We start from the raw sequence: 26248 nt of genomic DNA, 5'->3' as shown, positions 1-26248 counted from the left end.
CAACAGGAGAGAGAGAGTGAAGGGGGAGGTGTTATACACTTTCCAACAACCAGATCTCATGGGAACCCTATCATAAGAATAGCAATGGGGAAGTTCAGCCTTATGATTCAGTCACCTCCCACCAGGCCCCTTCTCCAACACTGAAGATTACAATTCAACATGAGATTTGGGTGGGGACACCCAACATCAAACCATGTCAGTTCCCTTGGCTGTACTGGCTGGTGTCTCACTAGGTCATGTGTCCCCGAAGTCCACTGGCCTTGAACCCAGCACAGCACTAGGCGTTTGCCTTGGAGTTGCAGTCCTTGTGACCTAGATTGCCTTTCTAGTTTGTTTAAGACCCCACAGCACCTTAGCCTGCAGTGGCAAGGCTTGCTGGAACTCAAGTTCTAACTGCCATCATGGACAATTCCCCTCTGGCTAGGGATGGTTTAAATGCTCCCTCCATTGATTTCAGCTGAGTTCTGGCCAAGGTTGCTTTTTACTGTGACAGACAGCACTGAGTTCCAATGCAAAATCTCACAATCACTATGCTCTTTCTCCCCTAAGTGCGCAGATTCTCTATGCTTTGGGGCTGCTGCTGGGGGTTGGGGAAGGGATGGCATCAGCAATTCAAGATTATCTTTCCTACCCTCTTCAGTGCCTCTTTCGGTGATACGAAGTTAAAATCAGGCACTGTGATTACTCACTTGATGTTTGGTTCTTACGAAGGTGCTTGTGTGTGTGTGCGTGTGTGTGTGTGTGTGTGTGTGTGTGTGTGTAGATAGCTGTTAAACTTGATATTTCTTCAGGGAGGATGATTGGTGGAAACTTGTATTCAGCCATTTTGTTCCACCTTCTACTCTGTGACTTTCTTAAGAGATATAACACATAATTTTATTCCACATGAGCCTCAATTTCCACATTGTGAAGTTGGGTTGATAATACCTTCCTCATAGGGTTTTTTGATGGTTAAGTTTTTAAAAATGTGTATGCCAGAGAGCTTTTAAAAAATAAGTTGTAAAGAGATTATAGACAGTCTCCAACTTAGGATAGTTCCACTTACTATTTTTCAACTTTTTAGTGGTTCAAAAGCAATATGCATTTAGTACCTCCTCATCTTATAATGGGGTTGTGTCTGGGTAAACACATTGTAAGCCCATCATAAGTCAAGGAACATCTGTATTGCCCTTATTGTAGTGCTAGGATGTTACAATTGTCCTTTGAATTGACAGACTCAGTGGGACTGTCTTGTAGGACCTATGTTGACATTTCGTTCTGTGTACAGTACGAGTTAAACTGCTTGGGATCTTCCTATATGTATAAAACTCATTTTTAGTTCTTTTGATTCCAAAGGGTTAACTCAAGAAAATTACTAGACCGCACATTTCTTACAACAGGTATCCCCTTTTGTAAGCCAGGATGTCTGGGAGTGTCTGGATCTTTGCACTAAGCACCAATGGTGGTCTGAAGTCATGTTCAGCAACTCTTCCCGACAAAACTTTTCTCCTCAAAACTTCTGAACACTGTGTTCAGATTCTTCTTTCTCGTCCCTACTCCTCCACCACCAACAACTAAATAAAAAGAAAATCAAAAAGCCATCACTCCTTTAAATTACCGGGGGACCACCTAAAAATCTTTATTATTTCATTATGCAGTACAGTTTATCTCTTGTCAGCCTGACTCACCCATCAGACTAGCCTAGAGCCATCCCTTTCACAACCTAAAGATTGTGCCATCCCAAACAGGAGAATGACTTATTCCCCCCGGGTGAATTCTGCACTTTCCCAGAATGCAGAAGCAGCTTGTGCAATAATTTCTTTCTTTTTTCAAAATAGATTTTCCTTCCTGATAAATGTAGATATGGTTATGATTAATAAAATGCAAATTTACTTAAGAGCATTTAAGCTATTCTAGTAGCTTTTTGTCATTCTGTATTTTTTCAGTCAACTAATACTAAAAGTAAAGTCACTACTAAATGTGGGTTACAAAAATGTTTTGACATTTAAAAAAGGTTCTTCTTCTTCTTTTTTTTTTTTTAAGATGTAAATCTCTGGGATAAGCGTTTTAGTTTCTGAAACACTTCTTAGACTCCACCCTTCCTCAAAGCTAGTGGGAAGCTAGCTGATGCCAATCTGAATGATTGCTGGTCTGGGGTCTGTGATAGTATTTGTGTTTCTTATTGCAAGGTTTTATACTAAAGAATGAGGCTGAACTAAATCCAGTGTCAGAGAAAAAGTGATCTCAGAAACCAAGAGGACAATTAGAAGAGGGTTGGCCCCAGAAACAGAAACCAACTATCAGGCAAAACCTTCGTGAGGCAATTTGGGGTTCTAACACTACATTACCTACGAATCAATGGATATTTTAGGAGAAATTAAAAAGGGATGAAGTACTCTGTTCAAACAAAAGGTTTGAAACCCAGCAGATTCCTGTGGGCTTTCCATCCCCAACCCTAGGTGTCTAAACAGTTTAAAGAGGCAGCTTAGTGATAAGGGAAGAGGAGAGAATTTTTAAGAAGGGGTAGAAATGTAGACTTACATTTATATATATATTTTAAAAGTTTTTGTTGTTTAGCAGCTTCAGTGAGGTGTAATTTCAAGATCATAAAACTACCCAGGGTAAGTGGGTATAGATAAGTATATAGGTCAGTTATTTTGAATGAATTTTTAGAGTTTTGTATCTGTCAACACAATTCAGTTTTAGAACATTTGAAATATCTTTTACTTCATTTTGTGTTGCTGTAACATAGTACCTGAGACTGGGTAATTTATATGTATTAGTCTATTCTCACACTGCTACAAAGAATTACCTGAGGCTGGGTAATTTATGAAGAAAGTAAGTTTAATTGGCTCATGGGTCCACAGGCTATACAGGATGCATGGCTGGGGAGACCTCAGGAAACTTTCAATCATGGTAGAAGGTGAAGTAGGCATGTCTTACACGGCTGGAGGAGGAGGAAGAGAGAGATGGGGGAAGTGCTGCATACCTTTAAACGACCAGATCTCATGAGAATTCACTCACTATCATGAGAATAGCAAGGGAAGAAGTCTGCCCCCATAATCCAGTTACCTTCCACCAGGCCTTTTCTCCAACACTCGGGATTGTAATTCGACATGAGATTTGGGTGGGAACACAAATCCAATCTATACCTTCTAAACACCAGAAGCTTATTTAGTTCATGGTTCTGGAGGCTGGGAAGTTGAACATGGTGCCAGCATCTAGTATGGGCCTTTGTGCTGCATCATTCTGTGGCAGATGGTGGAAGAGTAAGAGAGTGTGAGGCCAAGAGAGTGTGAGAACACGAGAGGAAGCAGGCGCCAAACTCACTTTTTTTTTTTTTTTTTGAGATGGGGTCTCACTCTGTTGCTCAGGCTGGAGTGCAATGGTGTGATCTCGGCTTACAGCAACCGCCGCCTCTTGAGTTCAAGCAATTCTCCTGCCTCAGCCCCCTAAGCAGCTGGCATTACAGGTGTGCACTATCATGCCTGGCTAATTTTTGTGCTTTTGGTAGAGACAGGATTTCGCCATGTTGGCCACACTGGTCTCAAACTCCTGACCTCAGCCTCAGCATCCCAAAGTGTTGGGATTACAGGCCTGAGCCACTGCACTGGTTGCAAACTCACTTTTATATCAAGACCACTCTTGTGATAACAGTGTTACATTAATGAGTGCAGAACAATGTTATGTTAATGAAGGCAGAGCCCTCAATGACCTAAACACCTCCCATTTGGCCCCACCTCCCACCATGGTTGTATTGGGGATTCAGATTTCAACATAGGAACACATTTAAACCACAGCAATCCCCAAAAGTTCCCGGTGCTCTTTTATAGTCTATATCCACTTCTGCCTTCCAGTTCCAGGCAGCCACTCACTTTCTGTCTATAGATTTGCCTTTTCTGGAAGTGTAGTACAAATAGACTCAGAAAATATGTATTCTTTTGTGTATATCTTCTTTCACTTGGCATAATTTTGAGGTTCATGGATATTGTAGTATGTATCAGTAGCTCATTTTGTTTTCTGAATAGATTCTGTTGTATGAGTATAGCATATTTTGTTTATTCTTTCAACAATTGAAAGACATTTGAAATGTTTCTACTTTCTTGCTATTATGACTAGTTATATTATGAACATTTATATACAAGTTTTTCTGTGGACTGACAACCGAAATGAGTGATTAAGGCACAAGTCTCAAATCATTGAGGTTTATTGAGCCAGCTTAAGGGCTTGCCCAGGACAAACTTGCGTCATAGAAGCACCTATGGCTTTTTCCAAAGAGGTTCTCAAGAAGTTTAACATTTATATATTTTCCTTAAAAGGGGTAGGGGATGGGGCAGCAGTGAGACAAACGATTACATACTTGTGAGAGTTTAGTTAGTGCCCAGTAAATCTACATCTTACATAAGATAAGGTGAACATTTGAAGAAAATGGGAATAGAAGCAGATGTCTCAGGGAAGGGTGAAGGAATGATTAATCTCATCTTACCTCAGGGAGGGGTGAAAGCATGATTAATCTTTGTTGTGTACCTGTGAAGATAAGTTAGTAGTCTTTTGAAAGGATTGTTTCTCTTTTGCTTTTAGGGAAGAAAGCCTGATGGCTCCCCTGAGGGTGGGGGTATAAGGAAGTGTGTCCAACTTACCATTTCACCATGGCTGTCAACTCAGCTTTTCAGGTTTCTCTGGGGTTTCCTTGGCCAAGAGGAGGTGTGTTCAGTCAGTTGGGGGTTTAGAATTGTTTTCATTTCTCATTTTCCCCCTTTTGGCTAAGATTGGCCAGAGGCAGCATCAGTGGCCAAACTTTTATTTTGTCCCATGTTGTTGCTGAGATGGTGTGGCTATCTGCTTCAGGTCCATCCTGTCCCTTGGTGGTGTCAAGGGACACAGAGCCAAAAAACTTACAGTCAATTTAAGTGTTCTAGGCTAGATGGCAATAGAGGTGGGCAGGCACTCATCAATGTTTAAAACCTTTTATGCAATATAAGAGCTAAAAACTAAAGCCAAAAGACCAGGTTATTTGTAGGGTCCGAATTAATTCCATCCCTCAAAACCAGACCTAGCAGTTTCATGTGCCCCCTTCTTCCATGATAGTCCCTGGGCTTAGAGGGAGGGTGCTTGTGTAGTTTTAGCAGCAGGGAATTGGCAAGGAGAGACAGATCAGGCCTAGTGAGATTACAAATTAGGGAGATTCACAGGCTCTTGAATCATCTGTAGTTTTCAAAACATCACAACTTCAGTTTTCTCAGAAGAAGTGAAACAACGGGGAAATAAATAACATTAATAATTTGACAAAAGAGAATTTATATGTCAGAATGGAAGAGGAACTTATTCCATTAGAGAACTAACTAAAAACATCATGAAGAAAATTATAACTAGGTTCTTTTTTAGACACCCACTGCAGAAAAATAACAGTTCAAAACAAAAGTCACAGCTGGAACCCAGTGATAATTGTGTTGTAGTTTTCCTTTGAAATAGAATTTCTCTGTCTCTAATCCCTCCTTTTGTACTAAAAAGAAATGATAGTATGGCCAATTTATGTGCAAAATAAGTTTTAGGAATACTCATGAATAGTTTCCAAATTTTGGAGAATTCAGAGAGGTATATTCTGCTCACAAAAGTATGCTTTATAATCAGAGTAGCAGCCTTCCAAACAGGAAATTGTCCTTTCACCTTGGAGCTACCATCCACAAACCAAGCAGCTCTTTGTCAGTCAGGTGAGAGCTGCTTACGGGGCACTGTAAGTAGTTCTCTGCTCATGCGTACCTCCTTGTTGTACACTCCAGATAGCATCATCCTGTATAAGCCATTTCCATTTTATTAGGGAACTCTGGACACTGCATTGGGGTGCTGCTATCCCCGTTAGCATAGGGGTAGCTTCAGTTAATGTCCCTTAGCAAGGCAGTAAATGCTTCTCAAGTGGAAATTCTCTTAAAGTTTCAGTAGTCATCATTGGGAGGTGCTCACAGGCTTTTGCCAAAACCTGCAATAAATGCTCTACTAAGGGCCATCAAAGTACAGAATTTGTTCCCACCAGCATTCTAGCTTCTACTCTCCACTCTGTGGGCTTGGGCAATCTTACTGGTTCTCATTTAGCATGTCCATTTTTTTTTCTTCGACTTTTAAGTTCAGGGGTACGTATGCAGGATGTGCAGGTTTGTTACACAAGTATATGTGTGCCGTGATGGCCCGTTGCACATATCATCCCATCACCGAGGTGTCAAGCCCAGCATTCATTAGCTGTTCTTCCCAGTGCTCTCCCTCAGAACCGCCACAAAGGCCCCAGCATGTGTTGTCCTCCTCCCCGCACATGTCCATTTAATATTGCTTGAAGGGCGCATTTACATCCTTTCTGTTTTATAGTACTAGGTAGGGGAAACATCTCCCAATCAGATACAACATCCATTTTTATAAACATTTAGGTAAAGGAGACACAATCACTTTACAGAATGCCTGTTTAAACATTCCAACTTTTGCCTGTAATCCCAGCACTTTGGTAGGCCGAGGCAAGTGGATTGCCTGAGGTCAGGAGTTCAAGACAAGCCTGGCCAACATGGTGAAACCCTGTCTCTACTAAAAATATAAAAATTAGCTGGGTGAGGTGGTGGGCGCCTGTAATCCCAGCTACTCATGAGGCTGAGGCAGGAGAATCGGTTGAACCTAAGAGGCAGAGGTTGCAGTGAGCCGAGATCGCGCCATCGTACTTCAGCCTGGGCAACAGAGTGAGACTACATCTAAAAAAAAAAAAAAAAAATTCCAACCTTTGCAATCCTACATTTATACATTCTGGTCCCAGAAACTTCTTTTATGACCGTTTTACCCTTTCTTTTGAAAAGGACCTGGGTTCCCAGCAGGAGGTTGAGCCAAGGGACTTAGGCCCTTTTGTCAATCCATATCTTGGTTCACCTGCCTCACTATTGCCCCAGGCAAGTATTGGCCCGCTTTCTCATTGTAATCTTTGTCTTTTGACTTTTAAAAAAAAATCTATCCAAAGAGAATAGATAGGTTTGGGGTGCTTTAATGCTGGGGAACTAGCAAAGTCCCTTTGGTCCATCCGACCCTTGGTAGTGTCATACTAAGACCTTTCTTTTAACCCTATCAATTTCTATTTTATTCATTTAATTTCTTAATAACCATCTAAAGACTTCTACCCTGATGGGTTGAATCCCATGAATCTCTCTCATTTCTTCTCTGAGTTTCATTGTTTTCCTATCGTTGTTTTCTTTCTTCACCTTATTTTTTAGAATAACCATTTAAAAATTTCCACCTTCTTGAAATGAGTCCTTTGACTGTCCCTTTTGCTTTTTCCCATGCTCTTGTTAATTACCTTAATGTTTTATTAGCGTCTGTAAGACCCATGAGGGGAAGCTGAAACAGCCAATTTGCTATGGCTTCTCATGTTGTTTTGGAACAACAGTAGGAGTAGCATTACATGGGGTGCCCATTTGGAAGGGGCCCCTTTAACCACAGCATTTATCATGAACTAGGTAATGGGCATATTTAGTGGGTGAATATTCCTGTCATCACAAAGTGAGTCCCTCATGGCTTGTATATGAAGCATATCAGCAGCTTCATCTGGCGTGCTCCATTTGGGATTTCTAAGTAGAGTTGGATAGTCCCCCTTCTTAGGGCTTTTATCCAGTCCACCAGGCTGGCTGTGAAACAGCACCATTGTCTATGGTAAATACCTGAGGTTTGTCATCTCATGCCAAGGAAATCAATTAGGTGGACACAAGAAGTGGGTTTAGGAACGGAGGTTTAACAGGCAAAAGAAAGAGAAAGGAGAACAGCTCTCTCTCTTGACAGAGAGAGGGGCACCTGAATGGGACTTCTGGCCCACTGTGGAATGCACCGGATTTTATAGACAGGCTTGAGGAGGCCATGTCTGATTTACATAGGGCCCATAGATTGTTTGGACCAGGTGCGATGTTTACATGGCTGGTGAGGCAGCTGGGTGTCCCACCCTAATCTTATTATGCAAATGGAGTCTTTGCGTGGCCAGCTGTACACGTGCTTTGGCAAAGAGAAGGTAAGATGGAGCCATTTTGAACCTGCCTAGCCCCAGATAGCCATTTCCTATTGACACAGCTGCCGGCATTCACCCTTGCAAGCTTCTAGCTTGCTTGTCTATGTCTTCAGCTTGATTTTACAGGTTGCTCTTTGTTAAAAAAGAAATGATTTGGGGGCTATTTTTCATTGAAAGGAAAACCTTACCAAGGACTCCCGAACCCTCACTGTCTAAATACTTTTTTTTTTTTTTTTTTTTTTTTGAGACAGAGTCTCACTCCATCACCCAGGCGGGAATGCAGTGGCATGATCTTGGTTCACTGCAACCTCCGCCACGTGCGTTCAAGCAATCCTGCAGTCTCAGCCTCCCAAGTAGCTGGGACTACAGGCGTGTGCTATCATGCCCGGTTAATTTTTATATTTTTAGTAGAGATGGAGTTCACCATGTTGGCCAGGCTGGTCTTGAGCTCCTGACCTCAGGTGATCAGCCTGCCTCGGCCTCCCAAAGTGCTGGGATTATAGGTGTGAGCCACCGTGCCCATCCAATAATTTCTTTCTAACTTCTATATCAACTGTTCTCTAGGAATACCCTCCTGTCAGTCTGTATCACATATGCCCATCTGTGATGTTTCAGTAGTGAGCTGTGGGTCCTGCATCAACCTACACATGTTTTTTTCCACTCTGTCATATTTTAAATGCAAAATACTACTCCAAAATCAGTCAGTGTTACAATCCATTTTAGTAAAGGTTTTTTAGGAAGCTGATGATACTAATGTGCAAAATGTTCCTTTACATTACGCCCTCTGGTTTCAGTAGTTAATTGGTTTTGCCCTTCCCTCACATTAGCTACTTTCTTGGTAATCACAGGTCTCAGAGGTACTTTTTGTTGCCCCAGTCTATCTTTCCCCTTTGTGGGTGGCTTTGAGGCTAGCGATCTGAGATCAGACAGTCCCTCATCTGAACTTGGTTTGGCCGAGGCCCAACTCAGCACTGTCTTTTACTTTCGTTTTAGCTATTATAGATAACAATAACCAAGGGATTGAATATTTCTCTTTTTCCTTATTAGTTTACATTTCCTCATGCATCTTGTGAACCAGTTCCCCGGGAGCTGGATCCATTGCTAAACTCCACTGGTAACTTTTACCTTTAGTAACTTAATACAGCACAGCTGCAGCTCCATACCATGGATGACCCTGTGGCCACTTAGGAATCCAGGGTTCCTCATTCCCCACCCTTTTATCCTTTCTCTTTCTATCCATTTAATTTTATCTATGTCATTTTTTCTTCATTTTGAAGAAACCTTTATGTAGCCTCTAAACTCTACAAAATTACTTTTTCTTTTTTCTTCATTTTGAAGAAACCTTTATGTAGCCTCTAAACTCTACAAAATTACTTTTTCTTTAGCAAAAGCCACATCCTTATGTTTTTTATAACTTTCACCAAAACACATCTTAGTTTCTTTATGAACTCTGCATGTAGAATTCTCTTAAATCTAGTAGTTTTAATTGTATTTATTAATAACTATTCTAACTCTAAGTAACCCTAATTTACAGTGAAAAACTTGAGATTACTTAATATAACATTATCTCTAGATTTGAATGACTAAAGAAATTTTACAACTGGTTTTACTTATCAAAGATTAGTAAGGTCTTATGAGCTACCAGGCATTTGGGCTAGTATGTTGTTCTGATATTTGATTTAAGCACTTAATTTTCTTTAAGCCTATTGATTAGAGCTTTTTCCTAACATTTGGTAGTGAAACATCACATACACATGACACAGAAACATATAGACATGTAGAAGCAGATCTTACAGAGTTATAAGATTTTTCATTTGTCAGGTTTCAAAAAATTTCTCTCCCCCACTTTAGACTATCAATCTCTTTATTACCTGTTTCATACCTTAAACAATTATTAGCTAGGCAACTCTACATTTGCATTTCCAAAGACATGACTCTTAGGGGAGAGAAGGTAGAAAATGTACACCTCAAAGGCACAGAACTTAGAACAAAACAAAGACAGGCAAGATTTGTTATGTTAACTTTAAGGCACTGTCTTCCCTGTAGTTAAATTTCCTAGTGGTTTAGGTGCAGAGACAAAGGTGCTTTTACAAATGGTGATTTCCTTTAAAAATGTAAATTTCTTTCACAAAGAGATTCAAAGACTGTTTTAATTTAATAGGTGTTTTTTTCAACTTAGCTTGTGTCTTATTTAAATAACTGGCTTCAGGGTGGAGTCCTTTAAGGAATGGGGACAAATAAAGCATGTGGTTTTTAGGGCCCAAACCATGCTTTTCTTATCCAAACATGCAAAGAACCGTAACCCCTTATAGTAATGACCATTTCCTGTAAATAACTGTCCTCAGCCACCCCTAACATTGTAGCTATTGCCCAACTCACCAGCCCATGCACACACCAATGTCAAGTCCTTTCATAGTACAAAGTAATATCTGGTACTCTGCAAAAGCCAGAGACCAGGTAATGCAATATAAAAGAGTGCAGAGTTTTAGACCTGAGAGGCATCTGTCTGCTTACAACTCTTGGGTTTTCATAAGGAAAAACAAAATTTTCCTCCCAACAGAGGAGTCTTTGTCAACTTTTATGTTTTCCCCAAAGGATCTTAGGTTGTCAGAAATTCCTCCCCTTCTTTTTGGTCCCTTCTATGGCACTGAGAGTTGCTAGAGGAAGGAGGAACAGACAGGATTCAGAAATAAATAAATAAATAAATAAAAATCCACAAGACAGGATCCAAAAAGAGAAACAGCATAAAGCTCTTTTTTAAAAAAATTGTAATTATAGCTTAGATATCAGCTTTTAAGGAAGCTGACTTCTAACCATAGAAATCTTTAAAAGAAAAAAAAATCTTTCATATCTCTTATTTCCTGGGATAAACAGCTAATATTTCTGGCCTTTGAACTCCTTTACCAAATGTAAAGGAGTGGGGAGGGGTGGTGGCTCATTTTGCTCAGCTGCTGAGCTCAAACTTCTTGCGGGAAGGGGAGCATGCAGGTGAGCAGGTGAGCAGGTTGAGCAGGTGCAGAAGTTGGGGTGGGTGCCTTTAGACACCAGCAGGAATGAACCTTGTACCAGCCCGTGGCAGATTCTAGCAGTTGCCCACAACCTCTGGAACCCCAGAGGGCATATGTTACAAACAATGCTCTTTTAGTGTTTGCTGTCCAAAGATGGCTAAGTTTAACTAGCTCAGTGGAGAGACATACACCCTGCCCTCTTGGTACCCAGGTTCTTGTCTGGTTTCCAGGAAGAATCATGTCATGCAGACTCAAAGGATGGTGAATGCGGAGGTTTTCTTGAGTGATGGAGGTGGCTCTGAGCTGAAGGGGAGCTGGAAAGGGGATGGTGCAGGAAGAAGGTGATCTTTCACTGAAGCCCAGCCTCTGGCTGGGTTCCTCTGAAGTCATGTCTTCTGAAGTTAAGCTGCATCTTTTCCTAGTCTCTGATGCTCAGTTGCTCCTTCTCCTCTCGACAATTAGTTGCTTGATCTCTTTTCTCCTTCTCTGCCACGCTGCTCTGCTCCTCTGCCAGTGGAGCTTGGGGTTTTTATGGGTACAGGATAGGGGCATGGCAGGCCCTGGTGGTTTTGGAAAAAGCAACACTCGGTGGGAGAAACAGGGATGTGAAGTTCTCATTTAGGGCCACAGGCACAGGCTTGCAGGTGGAACCCTTGCCAGGGACTCTACCCTCTTCTACCCAGTATTTTCCTGCTTCCTGTTTGTATCATTATGGCTTTGCCAGGAGCACACAAAGTATCTCCAAAGCAGTACAAAGCAGTCCTCGTAAGATCCAGAATTGTTACAGTAGGTAGCTAGTCAGACATGACCAGGGCAGGAGAGGGCTCCTCTCCCCCACACCAGGAATGTCAGGCAACGATCAGATGATGGTCAGGCACTTGTTAACTCTCTCTCCAAAATAATAATTGGTCATAGCTAGACTCAGGAAAAGGCAGTCTCCCGATAAACAGAAACACCTGAAACTGGTGATCAGCAGCTTCCTGATAAGATCTCAGGAGTGGGGCGAGTGGGTTCAACCTTGTGCATCAAATGGCAAATAGTGGAGTTTAAGTGGTATTTGACCTCCTAGGGATATTCAACTAGTAAGGGAAAAACACCTCAAGTGAGATGTGTGCAACTCCAGTAAACATACTGTGCATACACCCTCCCAAGCACTGGCAGGCTACTGCACATGTGAACACCCCACCCCAAGGGAAAGATCGGGGAGAAGGGATGCAAGACCTTCATATGCCAACATATCAAACCCCAAGTCAAAGGTCGAATGGCACACTTGAGCTCTCAAGTCACCCGCTTGGCTGTCTTTCAAGTGTACTTTACTTCCTTTCATTCCTGCTCTAAAGCTTTTAAATAAACTTGCAGTCTACTCTAAAACTTGCCTTGGTCTCTTCTTCTGCCTTATACCCCTCAGTCAAATTCTTTCTTCTGAGGAGGCAAGAATTGAGGTTGCTTTAGGCCCATATGGATCTGCTACTGGTAACAGAATGACCCCAAAGACAGCTTAAAAAAAAAAAAAGTGGCCACAAATGGGGTACAACTCATTTTTGTCTGTCTGGTTATATACTCTATGGTCTCGGTTTCTCAGCTAGTCATCTACACACAAAGGCCCCAAACCACCATATGCCCACACAGATGGAAGACAGGAAATCAAAAGCTGTCCATGGAAGGGAAAAGGATCAATAAGTGGCAAAAGTCACACAAATATCAAACCAAAAGGACTGATTCCATGATGATGAATTTTAACTACCAGACTACAAAATGGAGCCGCTTCCATTGTTAATCCCACATGAAATCAAAAGCAGGCAGTTTGAGTGTACAAGGGATTTTAACTTTGTTTTAGGTCAGATTTTGCTCTTTAAAGAGAATTTTTTTCCAAGTCTTTGCTATTGTGAATAGTGCTGCAATAAACATACGGAATCAACCCAAATGTCCATCAGTGACAGATTGGATTAAGAAAATGTGGCACATATACACCATGGAATACTATGCAGCCATCAAAAAGGATGAGTTTGTGTCCTTTGTAGGGACATGGATGCAGCTGGAAACCATCATTCTTAGCAAACTATCACAAGAACAGAAAACCAAACACCGCATGTTCTCACTCATAGGTGGGAACTGAACAATGAGATCACTTGGACTCAGGAAGGGGAACATCACACACAGGGGCCTATCATGGGGAGGGGGGAGGGGGGAGGGATTGCATTGGGAGTTATACCTGATGTAAATGACGAGTTGATGGGTGCAGCACACCACCATGGCACAAGTATACATATGTAACAAACCTGCACATTATGCACATGTACCCTACAACTTAAAGTATAATAATAATAAATAAATTAAAAAAAAAAAAGAGAATTTTTAAGGCTAGCAATAACACTATTACGTGTTCTTTTAAAAATTTAACCTTTCCATCAATTGTTTAGAATAAGAGATCTCTAAAATCTTTTCTGTTTCCAATAGTGTACTTAGTTCCAATAGTGACTCAATTCAAAAGCCTCTTCATTTAAAGCCCAGGTGGTAATTTTCCAGGTTTTTACCATATATTCCTGGAGAGGGCATAGAGGAAGCAATCCCCATGATCTTCCAAAATTCTCTTTCAGAAACAGACTTAAGACAGCGAAAGACTACAAAAGCCCCGGAGGGATGGGACCTTTTAAGTCCAAACTCCTCTCAAGAGCTTGACACATTCAGAACAGTGTGTTACTTAAAATATTATGTGTCTCGGACTCCCAGTCTTTTCAGATTGGCTGGCTGGCCTGACCCTGAAAAATCATACCCTCTGGATGGCAGAGACTAGAAAAGTAACCCAAGGACATAAAACAAGACAAGAGGGAAAACTCATCCAGTTTCCCTCTCAGGAGCCCACGGCAAAGTTTGTCTTAACAGACACGGGTCTAGTGAGAACCATAAAATGGGCTAGTCTGCAGGGCTGGCTTGAACAGCAGGCTTATAGGGATTCTAGGTTCGTGTACTCTACCCTATGACACTGCTCTTTATGAGAGAACAACACAGAAAGACAAAGGAAAATAGCAACAAAAAAGGCTATTTCTGAGAGGCAAGGGGTCAAACAATATGAACATTCACACCATAAAGTACCAAAAATACACCAGAGTCACTACACCCCAAGACTAGTCACACAAATCCCTTTTTTTCCCAATAATGAAAACTTTTGAGACAAAATGGTGATTTTTAACCATCTGTTCAATCGGATTGCACAAGGAGGCCAGGAGGCTCATTGATAAGAAGTTCTTACCTATTTGCTGGCTTGTAAGTTTCCTGAGTTCTCTTCATTCTGGCTTCCAAAAGGGAAAAGTGGTTTTGGGGATCCTACTGGATACGCCAAATTGTGGGGGCCAAGGAGGAGCTTTCCCCTTGACCCTCTGAAAGTTTCCTGAAAAATTAACTCACAAAAGGCAGATTAATGGGAGAAAAAGTATGCAATTTATTTAATCATGTTTACATGGGAACCTTCAGAATGAAGACTCTTACCTAATCTTTCTTAGATCCAAATTAGGAAAGGTCTGGTTGGGCCACTTTAAAATGAGTCAAATAAATAAATTTTGGGGAGCAAAATATTGATTTCTTTTAACCAGCTGATGTTTCTGGGGTTGGAGCTTGACTTTCTGCAACTATGGAGTTTTAGTCAACATTGTGGGTGGGAGGAAGAGTTGGTTAAATCTAATGGAAGATAGATCAAAACCAAAAAACAGAAAAAGTGATTTCATAATTTACGTATAGTTGAGATCTCTGAGCATAAGGAGAAATTACAGCCAGCTGGCAATAAACCTTGACCTTCAGCTACCAAATCTCAAAATAAAACCTCAAACCAGCTCCTTACCTGGAGATGGGGCCCAAGCTGAAGACTGCTCTCCATTGGAAGGGAGCAAACTCCCTTTTTAGAGGAGTTCTGTGGCAAAATAAACCTTGGGATCTGAAATCAAAAATTTCAGGAGATCAGGGAATCTCAGGAGAAGAGAGCAGCTTTTGAGCCTTGGCGGTGTGCACAATCTGTCGGAGAGAATCTCCTGCCAGCGCTGATAGGAGAATTGCTGCGGGTCAGAGGGGCTGATCTCTTCTCCCAGATCCAGTCACAGTTAATGAGTGACTGAGGCCTAAGTCTCAAACCATGGAGCTTTATTGAGCCACCCTGAGGGCGTGCCCAGGAAAAACAGAAGCTTTTATGGCTGTGTTTTACAAAGAGGTTCTCAGGATATTTAGTATTTATATATTTTTCCTTAAAAAGGGGAGAGGGCAGGACAGCAGTGAGACAAATGATTACATACTTGTGCGAGTTTAATTAGTGCCCAGTAAACCTACATTTTACATAAGATAAGGTGAATGTTGGAAGAAAAAGAGAATAGAGAAAACAGATGTCTCAGGGAGCGGTGAAGTAACGATTAATCAGGGAGGGGTGAAGGAATGATTAATCTCATATTGTATTTGTTCTGTACATGTGAAGATAAGCTAGTAGTCTTTTGAAAGGACTAGTTTCTATTTAGCCCTTAGGGAAGAAAGCCTGATGGCTGTTAGTGAGGGTGGGAGGGTGGGAGGATAATAAGGCGTGGCTAATCTCCTTTCCCTTGTGATGGTGACTCAGCTTCCAAGGTTTCTCTAGGGTTCCTTTGGCCAAGAGAGGTTCTGTTCAGTCAGTTGGGGGCTTAGAATTTTATTTTTATTTCTTAGACATTGTTTTTATTTTTCTTGGGTAGATTACCATGAGTAGAATTGCTAATAGGTGTGTGTCTGACTTTCTAAGAAAACGGCCAAACTTCTGTAAGTGGTTGTACATTCTCAACATCAATGTATGGGAATTCCGGGGTTTTTTTTCACATTCACGCCACACTTTATAATGTTAAATGTTTTGATTATAGCCACTCTAGTGAGTGTGTAGAATTTCCGTTGTCATTTAAATTTGTATTTTTCTTCTTATTAATGGTGTTATCTTAGCCAATTGTGTATTTTCTTTGATGAGATGTCCATACACAGTTTACTTGGATTGTTTGTGGCTTTATTATTGAATTGCAGCAGTTCTTTATATCTTCTGGATACAACCTCTTTATCAGATATATGATTTGAAGGTATTTTCTCCCATCTATTATTTTAAAAAAATCATTACTTAAAATACTTCCTCTAAGTTTTAGTGTGGTGGGGCAAAGCCCCAGGTCATCAAAGCTAGGGATAATACAATGTTTAACTATCACCACTGACTGACTAGTCAGAATGGATTTGGCTCATAGGGTAGATGGTGGAAAGGTGGGGGACCCTCAGGAGCTTGGAACAGCAGCTATTTGCCAGCAAGTATGGAAATATTATATTTAAACAACTGGTACCATTATACCGGTGTATATACCTGGTATGAGATCAGAGTTATATCTTTGTCAAGCAAATTTGAGGGGTCCAGGAGTTGATTCAAGGGGGAGTCCTAGAGGTATCAGTATGGAAGCACAAAGAAGAAACCAGCCTAGAATTTCACCAGTGGACTGCTGGGGCTATTAGGGGTTTTGATCTGTTGCAGACAGATACCGACACTCAGCAAGGCTCAAAGTATTTCTCAGGAGCATTGGCTCTCAACCCAGGCTTTTATGAGAATCAACTGGGGATCTCTTCATTCATTCATTTATTCATTCATTCATTCATTCATTCATTCATTCATTCATTCATGCAGAGCTGGCTGTGTGGGAAACATGAGTTTTATTACTGAAATCAGTCTCCTGGAGCATTCAGGGATCAGAGTTTTTAAGGAAAATGTGGTGGATGTCAGGGTGGGGAGCAGTGAGTCGAAGGAGGTCTTCTTGTACTGTTAGTTCCTGGGTAGGGGCCACAAGATCAGATGAGCCAGTTTATCAATCTGTGTGGTGCCAGCTGATCCATTAAGTGCAGGGTTTGCAAAATATCTCAAGCACTAATATTAGGTTTTACATTAGTGATGTTATCCCCAGGAGCAATTTGGAGAAGGTCAGAATCTTGTAGCCTCCAGTTACATGACTCCTAAACCGTAATTTCTAATCTTTTGACTAATTTGTTAGCGCTACAAAGGCAGTCTAGTTCTCAGGCAAGAAGGCGGTTTGTTTTGTGAAAGGGCTGTTATTATCTTTGTTTCAAAGTATAAACTATAACTAAGTTCCTCCCAAAGTTAGTTCAGCCTACACCCAGTAATGAACAAGGACACTTGGAGGTTAGAAGGAAGATGGAGTTGGTTAGGTCAGATCTCTGTCACTTTCTCAGTTGTAATTTTGCAGTGGTAGTTTCAGTCTTACTCTGTCACCCAGGCTGGAGTTCAGTGGTATGATCACGGCTCACTGCAGCCTAAACCTCCTGGGCTAAAGAGATACTCCCACCTCGGTGCCTGAGTTGCTGGGACTCAGGCATGTGCCACCACATATGGCTAATTTTTTATTTTTAGTTTTGTAGAGATGGGGGTTTCACTATGTTGCCCAGGTTGGTCTTGAACTCTTGGGCTCAACTGATCCTCCCTTCTTGGCCTCCCAGAGTGCTGGGATTACAGGAATGAGCCACTGGGTCCAGCCTGGGGATATCTTAAAAAGTACCTATACCTGGGCCCCAACCCAGTCCAATTTAACCAGACTGTCTGCAAATGGGGCTTGGGCTATAGGAGTGTTTAAAGCTCCCAGATGATTCTAATGACATCTACATTTGAGAATTTCTGTGGAAAACCCAATATTGCTTTGAGTAGGATTGTACCCAGTCCTGAATGAGCTACATAAAATGAAGATACTATTAGCTTTTGCAAACATGGCTTCTGCTGCTTGAGAAAAAGTGGAGAGAAAACAAGAACTCCCACTTTTTTAGCCTTCTTTAAAGCATGTTCTGTGGTTTGAATGTTCCCTCCAAAACTGTTGAAATTTATTTGCCATTTTGATGGTATTAAGAGGTGGGACCACTAAGAGGTGATTAAGCCATGAGGAATCTACCTTCATCAGTGAATTAATACCATTATAGTAAGAATGGCCTCCTGATAAAAGTGAGTTCCACCTTCTCTTGCCCTCTTTTACCCTCTTATGCTCTCTTGCCCTTTTTTCTACTGCCATGAAATGGTGCAGCAGGAAGGCTTTTGCCAGATATGAGTCCCTCAGCCTTGGACTGTTAAGGAATAAATTTATTTTCCCAGCCTCCAGAACTGTTAAGGAATAAATTTATTTTCTTTATAAATGATCCAGTCTGTGGTATTCTGTTATATCAACACAAAATGAGCAAAGACAGCATGTGACCTCATTGAATTAAACAGTTATCTACCCTGATAGTTCATTTCTTTTTTACATGTGAGGAGACAGAGACTCAGAGCCATTGAACAGTTTACTCAAGATCACATAGTCCATGAGGGGAAGAGTTTTCTCATTCTGAGAATTAGCATCGTTTATGCGAAAGTCCTGGAAACCTTTAGTATTGTCTTGTAAACACCTTCCCAAAATGCAAAGAATGGAAAAGAGGCCTTCAAGTTACCACAATGTATGACCCTACAGAATAACATTAAAACTCTTACTTTTTGTTCTTAGAATAGTTTTTCATTTAGATTATGGCTATTTTTGATACGATTCTAACAAGTTTGCTTATCTGGTTTCCCAGTTGTCAGATTAGAAACAGAAAATTAGAAAAGGGAGATGAGTTGTTCCCAATAGACACATTAAAACAGCGATACATTGGAGCCACAGCTTCATGGTGGAGGAAGAAAATAGTTTCCTTCTCTGTAAAATGTGTGGGTTGAACTGGTCTCTGAGGCCCCTTTCAGCTCTAAAACTCAATGTGTTTAAGATAAAAGCTATAAAAAGCTTCAGAAAAACACATAAGAATGGAAAAAACCTAGAAATTTGGACCCAGTGTTGGAGAAATAATCCTAGAAAATTTGGCTGCTTTTGAGGACATACCTTTATCATAGACAGTGCAATACTTGATGTTTGTGATTGTGGCACTCAGTGATCAGGAGAATATTAAAATTTATCTTTTTTTTTTTTTTTTGAGATGGAGTCTCACTCTGTTGCCCAGGCTGGAGCGCAGTGACTCGATCTCAGCTCACTGCAAGCTCTGCCTTCTGGGTTCACGCCATTCTCCTGCCCCAGCCCCCTGAGTAACTGAGACTACAGGCGCCCGCCACCACACCCGGCTAATTTTGTTTTTGTATTTTTAGTAGAGACGGGGTTTCACCGTGTTAGCCAGGATGGTCTCGATCTCCTGACCTTGTGATCCACCCGCCTCGGCCTCCCAAAGTGATAGGATTACAAATGTGGGCCACCGCGCCCGGCCTTGTCTGTTTTTTAATCATTTTAGAGACAGGGTCTTGCTCTGTCACACAGGCTGGACTACTGTAACCTCAAACTCCTAGGCTCAAGTGATCCTTCCACATCAGCCTCCCGAGTAGCTGGGACCTACAGGCACTTGCCACCACACCCAGCTTATTAGAGACAGGGTCTGGCTATATTGCTCAGACTGTTCTGGAACTCCTGGCCTCAAAGTGCTGAGATTAGAGGTTTGAGCCACCACACCTGCTCTAAAATTTGTTTTGTAAGTGCTGTTTCAGAATGCAGGAAAGCACACAAATTACTTTTGAAAGATTTCACTCTTTTCAACCTTTTGTTATTTAAACATCCATGGGTTGGAACATTTATGTTGTGGGAAAATTTCCCTGATATATTCTTCATTGTTTTATCAGACTTCTGTTCCTTGATAGAATAATTCAGATATTTGTGACAGTATCTTGCATCTATTTATTGCTTGTAAACCAAAATCAAATCCTGAGATTCCCCCAGCCATCTGAATGGAACCCTGCCTCCTTGCCCAGGGGTATCCAAAGTTAACCTGAAAAACCAATTCAGGCCCTGATAGGAAGGGGAGGTCGGACATGCCTCATTATACCTTCCTCCCTTTTGGAATTCAGGAAAAGTGGACCAGCATTAACATCAACACAGATATTAAGTCTGATAAGAAACATTTATACAACCTATTGTCTTTGAAGCCTGCTACCTGGAGGCTTCATCTGCGTGATAAAACCTTGCTCTCTATAACTCCTTATCATAACCCAGACATTCCTTTCTTTTGATGATAACCCTTTCAAACACTTGCCACTCAGAACATGTTAAAATCTATCTGTGATGTGGAAGCACCCCCCAACCCCCACTGACCCCTGCAAGCTTCAAGTTGTTCCGCCCTTCCAATATACCAATGTAAATCTTACATGTATTGATTGATGTCTTATGTCTTCCTAAATGTATAAAAGCAAACTGTACCCCAAACACCCTGGGCACATGTCATTAGGACCTCCTGAGGCTGTGTCATGGGTGCATTTTTAACCTTAGCAAAGAAAACCTTCTAAATTGATTGAGACCTGTCTCAGATAACTTTTGGGTTCACAACTTTATACCAATTCAGAGCATTTTTCTTTAAACCTTCCTCTAGCTTTTGTAGACTCCTATCTTGCCATCTCCTGTCTTCTTACTTCTAGTTTCACACTTAAATGGTTACTATCTTCTACCTTTATCATTTGTTTCGTTGTTATTCAGAGAACCTCTACATTTTTGTACTTCTGCCATTACTCTCCTTAGAAAGTGGTAGTGAACGTGGTAGAAGTAGGTGCTAATTTTTTTCTTACATATAAATGTTTATGAAAAGTGAGTTTGTGCCATAGTTACAGTTTCATGTCTTGTTTTTTATTTAGGAGAAAAGAGAATCCTTGTGCATTGTTGTTGGTTTGTAAATTGGTATAGTTTTTATGGAAAAAAGTATGGGGGTTTCTCAAAAAATTAAAAATAGAACTACCGGGTCAGGCGTGGTGGCTCACGCCTGTAATCCCAGCACTTTAGGAGGCTGAGGTGGGCAGATCATGAGGTCAAGAGATCGAGACCATCCTGGCTAACATGGTGAAACCCTGTCTCTGCTACAAATACAAAAAAATTAGCCGGGCGTGGTAGTGGGTGCCTGTGCTTTGGTGTCATATCCAAGAAGTCATTGCCAAATCCGATGTTATGAAGCTTTTCTTTATGTTTTCTTTTAGGAGTTTTATAGTTTTAAGTCTTATATGTAGGTCTTCAGTTCATTTTTTTTTTGTTGTTAATTTTCACATGTGGTATAAGGTAAGGATCCAACTGTATTCTTTTGCATGTGGATATATGGTTTTCTCAGCACCAGGTGTTGAAGTACTGTTCTTTCTTCATTCTGATAAATTCTGACAAATCCATTCTAAGGGTTTATCAGAACCCTTAGATAAACCTTTCCATTTTAGATGTAAAAAATGGAAAGCTGAAAGTACATTTTCAATGTAATGATACTTTCAACTTATGATAGTTTTAGCCACATGTAACCCCATTGTAAGTTGAGGAGCGTACAAAATGGTAAAGTTGAAAAATGGTAACTAAAGCCATAGTTAGTTAGGGACCATCCATAATCTCTTTACAACTTATAAAAAAGCTCCCTTGTGTATATATATATAAAATGCATAGTTTAAATATATACATTTAAAAGTGTAACCATTGAAAAATTCTATGAAAAAGGTATGTTGATAATATGTTATAAATTAAGAATTATGATTATTTCCCTCTGGTACAGCTGCAACCAAAAAAAACCCAAACCAAACCAAAACAAAAAAACCCAACAAGGCCGGGCGCGGTGGCTCAAGCCTGTAATCCCAGCACTTTGGGAGGCCGAGACGGGCGGATCACGAGGTCAGGAGATCGAGACCATCCTGGCTAACACAGTGAAACCCTGTCTCTACTAAAAAAAATACAAAAAATGAGCCGGGCGAGGTGGCGGGCGCCTGTAGTCCCAGCTACTCGGGAGGCTGAGGCAGGAGAATGGCGTGAACCCGGGAGGTGGAGCTTGCAGTGAGCTAAGATCCAGCCACTGCACTCCAGCCTGGGCGACAGAGCGAGATTCTGTCTCAAAACAAACAAACAAACAAACAAAAAAACAAAACAAAACAAAACCCAACAAAACAACGAAAACCCACAAACAAACCCAAAATAGTCCTATTTACAGGCTCTATTCTTCATTTACCCAATTAGATGCTGAAGCCTTTAGAACTATAAACTTGTTAACTTAATTTTAACTCCCACTACTTTGCCTTACACATGAGTGATGTTGGATTGGAAGGCAAGAAATTTGAAAATTTGATTCATGGAATCATGATTATGTTTTTCTCATTCAGAGATTGAGTAATGAACTTGTGTGAACAGTTTTTAAAATTTTTCATGTTTTTGATAAAGTGGCTTCGTAATCTGTTTTATTTCATCCTTGCAGCAGAGTCACCTAATCTTTCTGCGTGGTAAATGCTTCTGAAAACGAGGAGTTTGAACCACAGGATTTTCTGCTCTTTTTTACTGCTCTTTAATTTCCTGATGTCTTGTTGTAGTATACTGAAAACAGATTTGGAGATTTCCCAGGTAAATCCCAAAGAACTGTAAGAAACAGCTGTGCCCAGATATTTCATGCTTGAGGAGCCAAAACCCCTGTCAAATAATGGAATAATTCTCGTGTTTGTAAGAAATTGTTAAGAAAGATGATAAAATGGAAAATTATTGAGCTATAACTTACTAGAAATTGTAATCGTACCCAAGTGAAATAAAACACTTGGAGGGATCATAAACACAATTAACCTTAAAAATTCTTCTTTGGGTTCATTTGACATAGTATATGTGTTTATTCTTAGTGCAATTTTGGGGGCTGTGACATTTTAATTTAGGCTCGCCTTGCCATTGTTGTACTATCCACTCCTCTTCCCGCTTCAATGCACATAAACTAAAATGCTTACATACACCTGGGGCACTCATCTTTCTTGAACATTTTCAATCTCCTACCTCTGTATCTTTCTGTGGTCTTTTACACTTAGTCCTCTTGTTGAATTCTGTTCAGTGTTCAATGTGCAACTTCAGTATTAGTTTATCCATATAACCTTTCTTTAACTTCCCAGTTGAAATTACCCCCAATCTAACTCCCCCTCACTGCTTTAAGTATTGTGTATAATACACATTATGTATGTGTACATACACACGTACACTTTGATGGCACTTTCCACATTTGTCTCATTCTAAATATACATAAATCTGTCTTCTCTAGATGTAAACCTTCTTATGTACAGGTATTTGATAATTTTTTCGAGTTTGTGTCCTACCTAGAAATTGTAATAGTTACTGGCCCATGGTAATTTTTCACAATACAGAAGGGCTTAGGACAAAGTTTTCTGAACACTGCCCCTTTTCAAAATGAAATACATATGTAGGATTGATAAAAATATATAGAAGGGATGAAGGGGAGTATTTTATTAGTATGAATTTATTAGCTCCAATTTGTGAGATTTGATTCTTACAGTCATTCAAAAGAGCAGTGAGGCTGATTTAACAAACTTCCAAAGAAATTGTTGTTCATGGAAGACAGTTGTAGTCACATCAGTCTAAGCATCCAATGTAATTTGCTCTCTCTCTTACTCTCTTTCTCTGTCTTTTCCTCTCCCTGGATCTCCCTTTCTCTCTCTCTGCATGCTATCAAGAAAATCTACATTTACATGGATGAGTAGTTACAAATGGCAGTTTTTTTTTTAATAGCTTGCTCTTCAGTGTAACTGATACAGTATTTTTTATTAGCTTCTTTAATTTAACTGAAACAGTAGCTCAAAAGGGTAGGAAACACTTGTTTCAAATTAAAATCACAGCAAGTAACAAGTGCATGCAGTTATTAATTGTTAAATGTTCAATTTAAAGAGTCAATTAATGGATTCCTCAGTCAGTTTAGTTTGTCACCATTTGGCAGAAAATACCATGTGAATGGATCCTGTCACTTAATTGAGTGGAACACATAAATGTCATAGGATTGTATTTGCTTGTATGATTTTATGTGAATAGACATATACCGGTCTGAATTAAAAGAACAAAACAAAACAGAAAAAGACCTGCAGTTTTCTTAATCAGTGTCACATTTTTAAGGAGTTCAAATACATCCACTGCAAAGTTTTATTTTGAGGGCTCCAGAGAAAAGCAAAGTTAACCAGGCAGCACAAATTAAGTCATTTGGGGTCTCCCTTGTATTAAAATTTGATAAAGAACTCAAGTGTGGGTGATACTTTTTATTCCAGTTTTAAAAATGATTAATATGTTTAACAACGAAACTTGAATCAAATGTTTGCTGAACCCTGGAAACACATTTTCATTCCACATGACTAGGATAAAAGGATGTTAGCACTAGGAAGGTACACTTTGTCTAACCCTTTCATTTTTCTAGATGTGAACTGCGATAATGGACGTGAAAGTTTCCAGTACAATGTCTAGTGTGTGCACTAAATAGATATTTTCTTGAAATAATGAAATGAAATAATGAAATGAATGAATCTTTATGGAATGCTTTTTGTATGCCAGGCACTCTGCTAAGTGCTCATAACAAACCCAGTATGGTACTATTATTATTTCCATTTTACAGATAAGAAAACTGAGGCATAAAGAGGTTACATAATATGTTCAAGGTCACCCAGCTTATCCACTGCAGAACATGGATTTGAAATCTGGCTCTGTGACCTCCCCTAATCCAAATGTTTAGCCACCACAGGCAGTATACCAGCATAATGCATTCAGCAAGTGCAATGCTTTGCCTAGTGATTATTTTTTGTTTGATTGTGACTGATTTTATGCAATCACGAAAGGCTGATCTTTCTGTTTTGTTTATCATTTTCATAGAACTGTGATGATTCTTAATTGTCTGTTAACCTTCAGCAGTACATTTGCTAACAGCATTTAAAGAAACAGATCATGTCTCGGCACTCGAATTTATAAAAAAAATTTGATTTTCCCAGTGAGCCTTTCCACATTCTTTTCATTTCAGGCAGATGCACTGATGTGTGTGTGGCACATCCCTCCTGACATAGTTTTATTGTGGGCAGAAGAGAAGAAATAGCATTTAAAACCAGAGTCCTTGGTTATTTTTTCTTCTTTACATTTCAATGATTGTTGATTTTGTGTCTTGAGAAGACAAGTTATGAAGACCATGTAGGAAAAAAAAAAAAAATCACAAAAGAGTCAAAGCAAAGGCCTTGAGAATTGCTTGGTTTTTATGCTACTATCAAGAGCTTTTTGTGGTATAACAATGCAAAGCATAGAAAGAGGAAGGCAGTGGTATTTGTTTCAAAGGATCGTTATTTACTTCTGGCTTCAGTAGTCAGTTAGCCAGTAGATGTGCGGAGAAACTTAAGAAAGGCCTCATCATCTCTGCTGAAGAAGGATAAGTCAGTGCAGGATGACAATATAACATTATATTGCATCATAGTGTTATGGATCAAGTGCTAAGGGAGCTCAATAATGGGGGTAAGTAGCTGGGGTGGAGTGCAGATGGGAAAGACCTTACAGTAGAGGCGACACTTGAGCAGGGTCTTAAGGGATGAATAGGAGTTCGTTAGGCTATGAAGTGGGGACTAGAAGTGCAGACACTTTCTGACTTTTCCACTTTGGCCTGTTACTCTGTTTCCCTGAATTTTGTCATCAACCTCCTCTCTTCTGTTTTTCTTTGCTTTGTGTCAAAGGGGAAAAGTAATTAAAAATGACTGACTGAAATAAAATACTCCTTTATTTTTCTTGTATTTCTAAGAGGTCTTAAAGTAAAAGAAGTACATTCAAAATTTTTGTTTTGTTTTACTGTAAACAAAGTGTAGATAGTCATTGTTGGATTTTGTCATACTGATACATTGATCTCACAATTAGCTAATATTTAGTAAAAGAATGTGCAAAGAGAGTTGAGTTCCAGTAGCTGTAGGGATTAGGAATAACCATTTTCTTTTAAGCTTTATATCTGGATCCATTCTAATTCTTGGTTTCCGAATGATTGATCTTATTTGCTTTAACCAAGTTGAATGCAGTTATTTGTAGATATATATATATGTAGGCCTTTCCTGCAAGAAGTTGAGATCTTCCCTGTTGTATTGTGAGCATAATCATGGATTTTCCAGAAGAGCTCTGTTTAAAATGCTCTTTGGTGATTCCTTAAAAATACCAAAGCTGGATCTATTTTGGGTTTGGAATACTGTTTATGTACTAGGTGTTTAGTTTTTGATAAATCTGGGGGTTTATCAGATCAGCTGTCAGAGGTCTGCAGAATGATGGCAAAGCACCTACATGAAGATGTTTGTCTTAGTTATCCAGGTAATTGCTATCATCCCTTGCTGGCTGTCAGCCACTCCATAATGGCAGTCTTCCATGCCAGGCCTCTCTCCACTAGATGGTGCTAACATCTGCTGTTGCAGCTCCGGCTCAGGGTAAGGGTA

General features: G+C 40.2%; 1 protein-coding gene and 1 long non-coding RNA gene across 5 annotated transcripts in view; one reads left to right on the top strand and one right to left on the bottom strand.

Moving 5' to 3' along the window:
* The window catches only part of HTR7 (5-hydroxytryptamine receptor 7), a 114745-nt gene that overhangs the window by 40897 nt on the left and 47600 nt on the right, over positions 1 to 26248 (top strand). The gene's annotated exons all lie outside the window — the stretch shown is intronic.
* On the bottom strand, positions 9477 to 15111 carry LOC135965155 (uncharacterized). Its single transcript, XR_010578022.1, has 2 exons — positions 14258 to 15111; positions 9477 to 12086 (listed from the first exon to the last, which is right to left on the bottom strand). It is a non-coding gene; the product is annotated as an uncharacterized lncRNA (long non-coding RNA).

The sequence above is a fragment of the Macaca fascicularis genome, chromosome 9 (assembly GCF_037993035.2).
Source record: "Macaca fascicularis isolate 582-1 chromosome 9, T2T-MFA8v1.1".
In the NCBI taxonomy this organism is placed as follows: Eukaryota; Metazoa; Chordata; class Mammalia; order Primates; family Cercopithecidae; genus Macaca; species Macaca fascicularis.
The sequence above is the reverse complement of the archived record's forward strand: the minus strand, read 5'-3'. Positions and strand labels throughout refer to the sequence as shown.